The sequence below is a fragment of the Mandrillus leucophaeus genome, unplaced genomic scaffold, assembly GCF_000951045.1.
Source record: "Mandrillus leucophaeus isolate KB7577 unplaced genomic scaffold, Mleu.le_1.0 Scaffold563, whole genome shotgun sequence".
NCBI lineage: Eukaryota > Metazoa > Chordata > Mammalia > Primates > Cercopithecidae > Mandrillus > Mandrillus leucophaeus.
Window position 1 is genome coordinate 564,258 of NW_012106064.1, and position 12,116 is coordinate 576,373.

The window sequence follows — 12,116 nt, forward strand, 5'->3', positions numbered from 1 at the left end:
GTGGAGGGTGACTGGATCATGGGGGTGAATCCCTCATAAATGGTTTTGCACCATCCCCTTGGTAATAAGTGAGTTCTCACTGGGTTCACACGAGATCTGGTTGTTAACAAATCTGAGACATCCCTCTTCTCTTGTTCTTGCTATCGTTCTCACCATCTGACATTCTGCCATGATTGTAAGCTCCCTGAGGCCTCACCAGAAGTAGACTGCAGCATCATGCTTCCTGTTCAGCCTGCAGAATGGTGAGCCAATTAAACCTCTTTTCTTTATAAATTACCTAGCCTCAGGCATTCCTTTATAGTGATACAAGAATGGACTAGCACAGTCATGAAGACAAATTCTCTAGAAGACTCTCTCAATTTTTCGTCTGAAACAACTACATCTACCCAATTACAGTCATGTGTTGCTTAATGACAAGGATATGTTCTGAGAAATGCACTATTAGGTGATTTTGTCTTTGTGCAAACATGATAGATGGTATTTACACGTGGACTGTACAGATTACTGTACACACAGACTATAGGGTAGGACCTATTGCTCCAGGCAACAAACCCATACAGTATGTTACTCTACTGAATACTCTAGTCAACTATAACACAATGCTAAGTGTTGGTACATCTAAACATATCTAAACACAGAAAAGGAAATGCTTTGTGCTACAATGTTAGGATGGCTATAACTTTACGAGGCAATAGAAACTTTTCAGTTCTATTATAATCTTACAGGCTGCGCATGCTGGCTCACACCTGTAATCCCAGGACTTTGGGAAGCTAAGGCAGGAGGACTGCTTGAGGCTAAGACTTTGAGATCAGCCTGAGCAACATGGTGAGACCCAATCTCTACAAATGTTTTCTTTTTTTTTTTTTTTAATTAGTTGGTCATGGTGGCAGTTACCTGTGGTCCCAGCTGCCCAGTAGGAGGCTGAGTTGGGAAGATGGCTTAAGCCCAGGAGTTCAAGGCTGTAGTGAGCTATAATGATGCCACTGCACAACAGAGCAGGACTCTGTCTCAAAAAACTAGTAATTTAATGGGACCACCTAAATATGTGTGGTCTCTTGCTGAATGAAACATTGTTACATAAGGTGTATGACTGTATTAAGACATTATTTCCATTCACAGAGCTTCCTACCTTGTCTGCGGCTACAGTATATTGTGAACATCCCTTCAAGCCTGAGCAAGCCTCACAGGACTAGGACAGGATGAACATCCACCCTCCACTCCACTCTCATCTGTTCACTTTCAGTTTAAAGCAACATCCTCATCTATTTTCCCCAATATGCTACATAAACATTATCATTTCATCATTTTCTATGTGAGCCTTGATACATCAAAAATAGGAAAGAATTGTATTGCTGGATGCCATCTGATATATTACTCATTAAATAAAGAGGTAGTGGCAATCATACTTTAACGTAGCTAAATTATACTTCAGTAAAATTTTTTAACACATGATATATTAATTATATGACATTATGCACAATCATAAAAAAAAGAAAATATTTCAAGGAGGTGTTGTTAATTCATAAGTCCAAAAAGAACAGATAGAAAGACAAAGATACAAGCAAAAAAAGAATAAAGAGACCAAGTACATTCATAAATTTTTTTAATTGTCTAATTTTCTCTAAGAGAGATAATGGGGCACACTTCATACTTGCTGAACCCCATTCACAACCTGAGTTTTAAAAAGAGGAAAAAAGCAAAATAATGTTATACAACCATATGATTATGATGACTAAAATAGTAAGACACATAATTATGCTGCAATATTTAACACAAATTGGCAATGACCTGGCAATTTAAGAGTAGTAAAGTCATAAATAAGGAAGAAGACATATCCCCATGGATGAGATAAATAGGCAGTAGAAAGCCTCAAGTGGGTTAAAGTTAGTGAGATTAGTTCCAGCAGGCAGCAAATTTCAACTGTTTTCTATTCATCCAGGTAGCACCAAGCAATTATTCTTCATGTAAATCCATTGTTGCCACTATGTGTAAGGATCTGTTTTCAAACTTAAACCAACCTATTATATACCTTTATTACAGGAAAGCTTAAACAAAATGCATTTGTGTAAGAGATGTAGATACAAACTTCAGAATATTCATTTGTTACCCATCATTGATCTCTGCTTTGATGGAGGTGATTTTTCATGTAAAATAAGCCGAAATAACACTGAAATAACGGGAAAAGAGTTATGATATAAAAATTTGAATTTATTAAGTATAACCAGAATATACATATATAGATTGTTTTCTTTATAGAAGACTCTATCATTTCTAATGGCACTGCTATTATTTAAGTACGTTAAATAAAACAAATGAGTTTCTTAAACATCAGTCTCATCACCTAACAAGTTTACGTGTCTACAAGTTAATGATGATTACCAAAACAGTTGTCTCAGTTCACTCAAGCTGCTATAATAAAATACTATAGATTAACAAGACATTTATTTCTCACAGTTCTGGAGGCTAAATGTCTAAGAGCAAGGTACCAGCAGATTTGCTCTCTGGTGAGGACCTGTTTCCTGTTTTATAGGCAGTGCTTTCTTGCTGTGTCCTCACATGGTGAAAGGGGCAAGAGATCTCTCTCGAGTCTCTCTTTCTTATAGTTTTAAGGCATGGTCTTGGACTGTTGCCCGGGCTGGACTGCAATGGTGTGATCACGGCTCACTGTAATCTCACTCCCAGCTCAGCCTCCCATGTAACCGGGATTACAGGTGCACACCACTATGGGCAGGTAATTTTTTGTTCTTTTTTTTTTGGAGAGAGGAAGTCTATGTTGTCCAGGCTGGTCTCAAACTACTGGCCTGAAGCAATCCTCCCACCTCAGCTTCCCAAAGTGCTGAGATTACAGGAGTGAGTCAACAAGCTCAGCTCTTGAAGTCTATTTTATAGGACACTAGTCTCATTCACAAATACTCTTCCTTCATGACCTAATCATCTCCCAAAGGCTCCATCTCCTAATACCATCATCTTGGGGGTTAGGTTTACAACGTATGAAACTAGGAGAGACATAAAACACTCAGTTCATTGCAAGTCAATTCAATTTTTGTCTATGTTAATACTAGAACAAAGCAGAAGAAATATAAGACAAATATCCCACTATAGTCTATGAGATGTGTATTAACAGAATGCCACTGTATACGGCTTTATTTTTTTTTCCTTTTGAGACAGTCTCACTCTGTTGCCCAGGCTGGAGTGTAGTGGTGCAATCACGGCTCAATGTAGCTTGGAACTCCTGGGTTCAAGTGATCCTCCTGCTTCAGCCTCCCAAGTAGCTGGGATGACAGGTGCATGCCACCACGCCCGGCTACTTTTTAAATAAAATTTTAGATTCAGTGGATACATGTCCATGTTTGCTACATGCATACATTGTGTAATGGTGAGGCTTGGACTTCTAGTGTACCCATCACCCAAATAATAAGCAATGTATCCAACAGATAATTTTTCAACCCTCATTCCCCTCTCCCTCTACATCCTTTTGAAGTCCCATTGTCTATTCACTAAATCTTTATGTCTATGTGTACTCATCAATTAGTTCCCACTTACAAGCAAGAACATGTGGTATTTGGTTTTCTGTTTCTGAGTGATTTCACTGAGGATAATTACCTATAGGCCTCCAGCTCTATCTGTGTTGCTGCAAACAAAAGACATGTTTGTTGTTGTGGTTGTTGTTTTGAGACAGGGTCTAGCTCTGTCACCCAGGCTGGAGTGCAGTGGCACGATCTTGGATCACTGCAACCTCTGTCTTCCCAGTCTCAAGCCCAAGTGATTCTTGTGCATCACCCTTCTGAGTAGCTGGTACTATAGGCATGCATCACCATGCCCGGGTAATTTTTGTATTTTTCGTATAGATGGAATTTCACCATGTTGGCCAGGCTGGTCTCGAACTCCTGACCTCAAGTGATCCACCTGCCTCGGCCCCCAACATCTCATTCTTTTTTTATGACCAAATTGTATTCAATTTTATTTATCCATGCAACTGTTGATGGACACTTAGGTTGATTCCGTGACTTTGCTAGTGTGAATAGTGTTGCAATAAACATTCAAGAGCATGTGTCTTTTTTTTTTTTTTTTTTGTATAATGATTTCTTCTGAGTAGATGACCAGTAGTGGGATTGCTAAATTAAATAATTCCATTTTTAGTTCTTTGAGACGTCTCCATACTGTTTTGCATGGAGGTTGTACTAATTTACATTCCCACCAACAGCGTTTGTGTTCCCTTTTCTCTGCATACTTGCCAACACCTGCTGTTTTTTTTGATTCTTTAATAATAGCCATTCTAAATGGTGTGAGATGATATCTTATTGTGGTTTTAGTTTGTATTTCTCTGATGATTACTAATGTTGAGCATTTTTTCATGCTTCTTGGCTGCTTGTATGTCCTCTTTTGAACATGTCTGTTCACGTCCTTTGTCCACTTTGTGATGGGGTTGTGTTTTTCTTGTTGAGTTCCTTGTAGATTTTGCATGTTAGTCCTTTGTTGGCAGCATAATTTGATAATAATTTCTCACATTCTGTAAGCTGTCTTTTACCTCTGTTGGTTATTTCTTTCGCTGTGCAGAAGCATTTTAGTTTGATTAAATCCTATTTGTCTATTTTTTGTGTGTGTGTGTGTCACATATGCTGTTGATGACTTAGGCATAAATTCTTCGCCTAGGCCAATGTCCAGAAGAGTTTTTCCTGGGTTTTCTTCAATAATTTTTATAGTATCAGCTTTTACATCTAAGTCTTTAATCCAACTTAATTTTTGTATAAAGTGAGAGACAGGGTTTCAGTTTCATTTTTCTGAATGTGGCTAGCCAATTCTCCTAGGAATACTTATTGAATACAGTGTCTTTTCTTCATTGTTTATTTTTCCCAACTTTATCAAAGATCAGTTGGTTGTAGGCATATGGCTTTATTTCGGGGTTCTCTATTCTGTTACATTGATCTGATCCTATTTTTGTACCAGTACTATGCTCTTTTAGTTACTATAGCCTTGTAGTATAGTTTGAAGTCAGGTAATGTCAGGGCTCCAGCTTTGATCCTTTTGCTTAGGATTGCTTTGGCTATTCGAGCTCTTTCTTGATTCCATACGAATTTTAGGATTGTTTTTTCTAGTTCTATGAAAAATGGCATTGGTAATTTGACAGGAATTGCATTGAATCTGTAGATTAGGCAGTATGGTCACTTTAACAATATTGATTCTTCCAATCCATGAGCATGGGATGTTTTTTCATTTGTTTATATCATCTACAATTTCTTTCATCAGTGTTTTGTAGTTCTCCATGTACAGATCTTTCACCTCCTTGTTTAAATGTATTCCTAGGTATTTTACTTTCTTTGTGTGTGGCTATTGTAAGGGGCACTGTGTTCTTGATTTGGTTCTCAGCTTAAATGTTAAACGCTTTCAACTTTTTCCCATTCAGTATGATGTTGGCTGTGGATTCGTCATAGGTGGCTCTCCTTATTTTGAAGTATATTCCTTTTGATGCATAGTTTGTTAAGGGTTTTTATCATGAAAGGATGCTGGAGTTTACTGAAAGCTTCTTCTGATCTACTGAGATGACCATATGATTTTTGCTTTTAATTCTGGTTAGTACAAGGCATTTTGAAAGAGATATGGAAAACAGAAGGGTAAGAGAAGGGTAATCAATGAAAACAGGGAGCATTAAAAAAAAAAACTCTGGCCAGGTATAGTGGCTCACATCTGTAATCCCAGCACTTTGAGAGGCCGAGTCAGGCAGATCACCTGAGGTTGGGAGTTCAAGACCAGCCTGACCAACATGGAGAAACTCTGTCTCTACTAAAAATACAAAATTAGCTAGGTATAGTGGCGCATGCATGTAATAATTCCAGCTATTCAGGATGCTGAGGCAATAGAATCACTTGAACCTGGGAGGCGGAGACTGCAGTGAGCCGAGATCACGCCATTGCATTCCAGCCTGGGCAAAAAGAGTGAAACTCTGTCTCAAAAAAAAGAGCACCTTCATTCATTCACTTATTTCAAACTTTGCTGAGGGCTAATATTAATCGTAATACTGAAGCTTTTAAATTATCTTGTGTTTCAAAGACCTCTGAGAAAATTATCTCCTTTGACAATGCTATCCCCATGTTTAAGAATATAAAATCTGTATACTGAGCACACTTACCAAATATTGGTTTGAACCATTATTATTGCTTCTAATAAAACTCTCATTAATATATTTTATATGTTGAATGTGTTTGTCTTGCAGGTGGTAGGTGATGGAGACAGAGAAAGAGAGATAAATAAATACAGAGGGATACCTTGTTAACTCAGAGATATTATAATAAATTTTTATAATGTCATCAGAGATTTTTCTACTCTGAATAATTCCAATCATTGAGCTTTTGCCTTAAAAAAAAATGCAGAATACAAAGAGACTTATCATGTGAGTGCAACTACTTCTGCTTTCTCAAAAGGTTACCAGGCTTACGGTCTTTGAAAGGGCAACTGAGATAACCATGTGCTCAATACAATGAGAATATACGTAAACTTTTTAATGGTTTACCTATCTTCTCTTTCACACATCAAGTTGAATGGGTAGGGAAAGAGGCTTATAAACAAGAGAAAACCTAACTAACTATTGAAGGAATTAAATCTGGCTAAAACATGGAATATAAAGAGGAATGGCAAGAGATGAAGTTAGATAGGCCAGATAATAAGGGTCTTACAGGTCATGTTAAGGTGATTAAATTTTATTCTGAGGTTAATGAAGAATCTTTAAAAGATGTGAAGCAGGGCTGTGATTTACTTTATAGTAAGATCATTCCTCTATCTGAAATGTGATAATGGACTTGGAAACACTACAAGCAAAGAGATCAGTTAGGAAGGAATGGCATTAATCAGCTAAAAGATGAGTTTAAAAAGTTGGGAATCAAAAAGTATTTAAAATTATTTTATATAAAAAACTATCCCTAAGCCTCCCATTACTGGACAGAAAGTATTAAACAGAAAGTATTAAAGACAAATCATTAAATGATAGATCCTAAAGCAATTTGCTTATATGTAGCTGATGGCCAATGGTGGTCCAGACAGTATTTTTTAAAAATTTGCCAAATTTTCAAAATCAGGAAATTACATACACACAGGCACATACATCCCGATTTGTAGCTTCCCTAGATAACAGGAAGATCTTGGGCCATCATTCTCAAACAGTAAAAACTGACTACAGCTGGTTAGTGATTACTTCTCTTAAACAGAGCATATATTCTCCAGTTTCCTAGAGTCTGCGCAACTTTTTACTTTCTTACCAGCATGGATACCATCTGTTAATTACCACTGATCACCTCTACACTTCAGTCATCTATTTCACCTATATTGCCTCTACAGGCATTTGAGATTGGGACTTGTATATAAAATGATATGTAAATATTTTACTTAATTTTAAAAAATGACATTCTGTCATTTAAAATTACATTTTAAAATGACATTCTGTTTTCAGGAGGAAATCAGTGAGTGACAGAAACAATATACTAGAGATTTCTGAAAGAAACATGTACAGGGACGTGAGAAGGTTAACAGAATAATTCCTTGTATCATCAATATAGGAGTAATCACAAGCTTTCATTTAACTTAGTACCACATATCACTTGGGCGTCACTTTGGTCTTATAACAACTCAAATTTCTTCTCTCTAAAAAAGACAAAGTACATTTTAAAAGTTCACTTTGAATTTAAAACTTCTCAAAATGAACCAAATACAGAATCAGCTATTCATTAGCTAACTACCTCATCTAGATTTTCTTAAGATAAAATTATTTTAAAAGTGATTAAGAAAGAGAAAGAATACCAAAAGTAAAACCAGAAACACTTGCCATTTTAGATTACCTTACCAGAAAAGTATTCTAATATTTGTACCAACACTATTTTCAATTAAATCTAATAAGCAAATATAATTCCAAGGATATGAAAAGGAACTGCTAAGATAATTGTTCTGAAAACACTCCAATTAAAGATGAAAATACATAATGCTTTATTTTGGCAAAAGAATGATCCAGTGGCACAGACAAGCAGTCACTTCTATAACATTTAATAATCTATAGACAAAATGCAAATAGCAACCCCCAAAACCCCTATAAATATAAATCTTAATGAGAATATGAAGCTGTGTTCATTTTTTCTTATAGAAAATAAAATAAAAAATAATCTTCACATCACAACCTACATTGTAAGCATATGTTTTACTTTATGAACATCTAATTCATTTAAAAATTAATATTAAAAGTAATTATAGCAAGTGAGCTTTTCACAATTTATTCCTAGCTAATATTACATTTTAAAATGTTTTAAAAACCTAAAGAATAATTTAAATTATAATACTGTCAAATATTAGACTTTGAAATTCATTTGATTTTTTTCCAAAATTCTTTTATCAAATTTCAAAATCACTATTCTTTGTTTTTATAACAACATTTACAAAAATGACTTGTGTGAATTTTTTACCATTTAGCATAAAAACATGTCATTCATAATTTTCTTTTAAGTGAAAAATTAATAAAAAATTAGTAAAAACAATACTATATATCAGAGTTGTTTCACAACTAACTTATGATTTTAAGCAAAAGGAATATAAAAATGAACCACTTGTATTAGACAGGAGTATACAGATCAATTTTTATCATCTTTGTTAAATGAATAATTTCATAGAAAGCCTTTCAAATTCATTCAAATGAATACCAAGATACATGTTAAATAAGCTGATTTTCCTAGGGCAACTGTAAGAAATGAATTGCCAAGCCCAGTCAATTTCTAAAGACCCTGTGAGCTCTTCCAAATCCAACTCTAGGTTAGTAGAGTAGAATTATCAGGCAGAAGTGGAATGTCTACAAATAGAAGGTGAGTTACTGCGTGTACTGACGTCAAAGTAGTAAACTTCTTACTCCCCTAAGGCGGGAGGGAAAAAGAAAGGTTTCATTAAGTAGACTGTACTTACTTTCAAATATATAGCAGTGGGTCAAATGAGGAGATGCATAACTGATATCTGAACAAAGAAGATTTTAAAGATATAATGACTAATGTCATTAACAAATAAAATTGCTGTCAGAATACTTAAAAGGTGCAATGAGGAAAAAACGTGCTACTATTATTTTAGAAGTGCTTGCTCTGGGAACACAACATTTATAACTCCATTAAGAGAAAACAAAGGGAGGCAGTATGAAGACCGTGAAATATAAAACAAGTTTTCGTTTGCCAATGTAGTTGTACGATAGTATGAAAATCAACAATAAATACTTTATGGCATTCTGGTAGCAAAAGAAGCCAAGAATTTGGGTCAATCTGCCATTTTTTCTCTATTCATATTTTGTTACTGCTTTTGCTCTTTCCTCCTAATCTACAACTTCTTTCTTTTCTTTTCCCTTTTGCCTATGCTTAATTTCTATTGCTATCTAAGACTGCTATTATCACTCATCTAAAGGGTTCTTTCCTTTTTCTAGGCACTGTATTGAGAAAATGTCCAAACTGTCCTGAGATAACCTTGAATCACTGTTGTCAATAATGTTGCCAAATGTAATTCCATGATTCAATCCAATTATGTGTTATCTAAACTTTACTCAGCCTTTAAGAGTTTTTTTTCCCAATTGTCACTTCTCTGATTTCAACCACTTTTCCAAAAAGATTCTCTAGTTTAGCCAAATATTTGTTCTATGAAAATTGGTCACACATCTATAATATTAATACAATACCTGATATATAAAAAGTTGCCCCTTCAATGTTTTGTAGCCTAGCAAGAGTGACAAATAAGCCCTGTAAAATGTGCTAAGTAGTTTATAATGAAAACGCATACTGAAAGTTATAACGTAATTAACTAGCAGTTACTATTTGCCCAACTCCATGTTAAAGACTTTTCAAGACACCATTTCATTTTATCCACAAGGAAGAGGATTTTGCCCCATTTTTAAAAATGAGAAATGGAGACTGTTCAAGGCCACATAGCCAGTGCATGGCAAAAGAGAATTTAAAGCAAGATTTTGTTAATTCCAAACCTAGGGGTTTAACAGTTACAAGTCTTAAAAGAATAGTTAAGTATGAGCCCAATAGAAAAGGGCTATCCTGTGTTTATACTGTGTTCATATCCTCCTATATACATGCATCTCCCCACCTGAATGCCTTTTCTGAAATATTATTTTTCTCTCTTTTAGAACTTGCTCCAAACTCACCTAATGATTCCTTCCTGATAATATTGTTTCACTATAATTGCTCCCTCAGAATCTTTGTTTCATTTCTGAAATATATTTAGAGTATTAAATTTGAACTCATCTGTAAACATTCTTTATAAGTAATTTCACTGGTGAATATTCTATGACCTCAACTAGGTATTATCACATTGGAAATAGGTAGCAAGCCAGTATTTCTTTTGACAAGCCTCGGGTACCCAGTGTAATAATTTACTAATGGTGACATAAAAGTAATTCTTGGGGCAGCAAAAATCAATGATGAAAGAGTTTTACTGAGTAAAAAGCAGTACTGTTATTTTCCAAATTGTCTTTAGTTATACTCTCCAGAGGTTGATAATAAAACATCATACATTAGATCAAAGAAAAATATAAAAACATTTATAAAATTTTGAAGAAAGAATAAATAACATAAAAGCAAATATACTCCTATGAAAAAAGAACCCAAATGTGAAACAGGATCTACAATATATAACTTCATCTATTCATGTGTACAGACATTTTCATTTCCCTATAGAAAAGACTACTTAATAACTGTCTAGTAATTAGTCAACTCTCTTGACAGTTAAACAAATAAAAATATACATAATGCTTGATTAGATTCATGGAAATAACTGAATATAAGTATTTCATATTTTATGTCTTGAATTGGGAATTTTATATAGCAACTGGTTTTCTATTATAGATATTTTACCATATGGCTCTTTATATAAACATTTTTTCTTATGACACATAAACACAGAGACTTTGTTGTTGCTCTTGCCCCAGACTGTTTAAAGGCAGCAAGCAGCATTTGAAGTGCTACCACAGCCATTAAAGATAGGAACAATATGCATTTATAATTTTAAAACATTAAAATATAAAATTAAAAGACAAAATATGGAGCATCATTTTTACAAAGGTAGTGGGGTGGAAAATTCATTATCTTAACAGTGAGCAACAGAATCATTCTTACAGAGGGAATTAATTTAGAAAAAACATCATTGATAATTCACTTGGGGTGAAAGTAGGATCAAAGAGCCTGCTATGTTAGGCTCCAGTATATAAATAAGGATAGCTAATCTGCTTTGCATCATAAATGATCAAAAATGTAAGGATAGGTGGGTACAGAGAAGAGGGCTGACAAGGGGAAGAGAGAGAGAAAAAAAAGACAGCAGCAATACTGAATTAAACAAAGGCAGGACATGAGGCTGAAACAAGTGGCAGAATTAAAATCCGGTATTAGAGTAACAAAAGGACATTCAAAAACAGAGATGCCTCATATTTCATGTGAAATTATTTGTTAGTACTACACTGAAGTGCTGTCTCTCCAAATCCAGATATTTATAATAAGGTGTAATTTTTTATGTCTTTTATGGGTAGATTTTGTAAATGAAGATGAATTTCAAATCTGGAACAACACAATGGCAAAACATTCAGCAAGCATAGATGACAAAAAGATCTCTAAACTGAATTTATTCAGTAAAAGCAAGAGCTCACAGAAAGCAACAATATTGACAATATGAAATTCCTCTTTCACCTTACCTCTGCAAAGGATTTTGTAATTCCAAAAGCAATTTAATTTGAGAGTCCAGTGGATCTTACCAATCTTTGGAAACAAACAGATACACTCTAAGGAATATTTAAAATTTACATGAAATTAGAAAGATGTCAGTTATATAATTATAAACTATAATTTTAATGTTGATATTCATTAAAAATAGATGAAATAATTACATTGGTATGGTACTGGTGAAAAATAAATCAACAAGAGAAGTAGATACTTAGAATAAATTATCCAGATGGAGATATATACAATATCAGCATATCACTGAAATTCAAGCTTATGGTCGGGTGTGGTGGCTCATGCTACACCCACGGAAGTGTAATCCCAGCACTTCAGGAGGCTGAGGCAGGTGGATCACGAGGTCAGGAGTTCGAGACCAGCCAGACCAACATGGAGAAA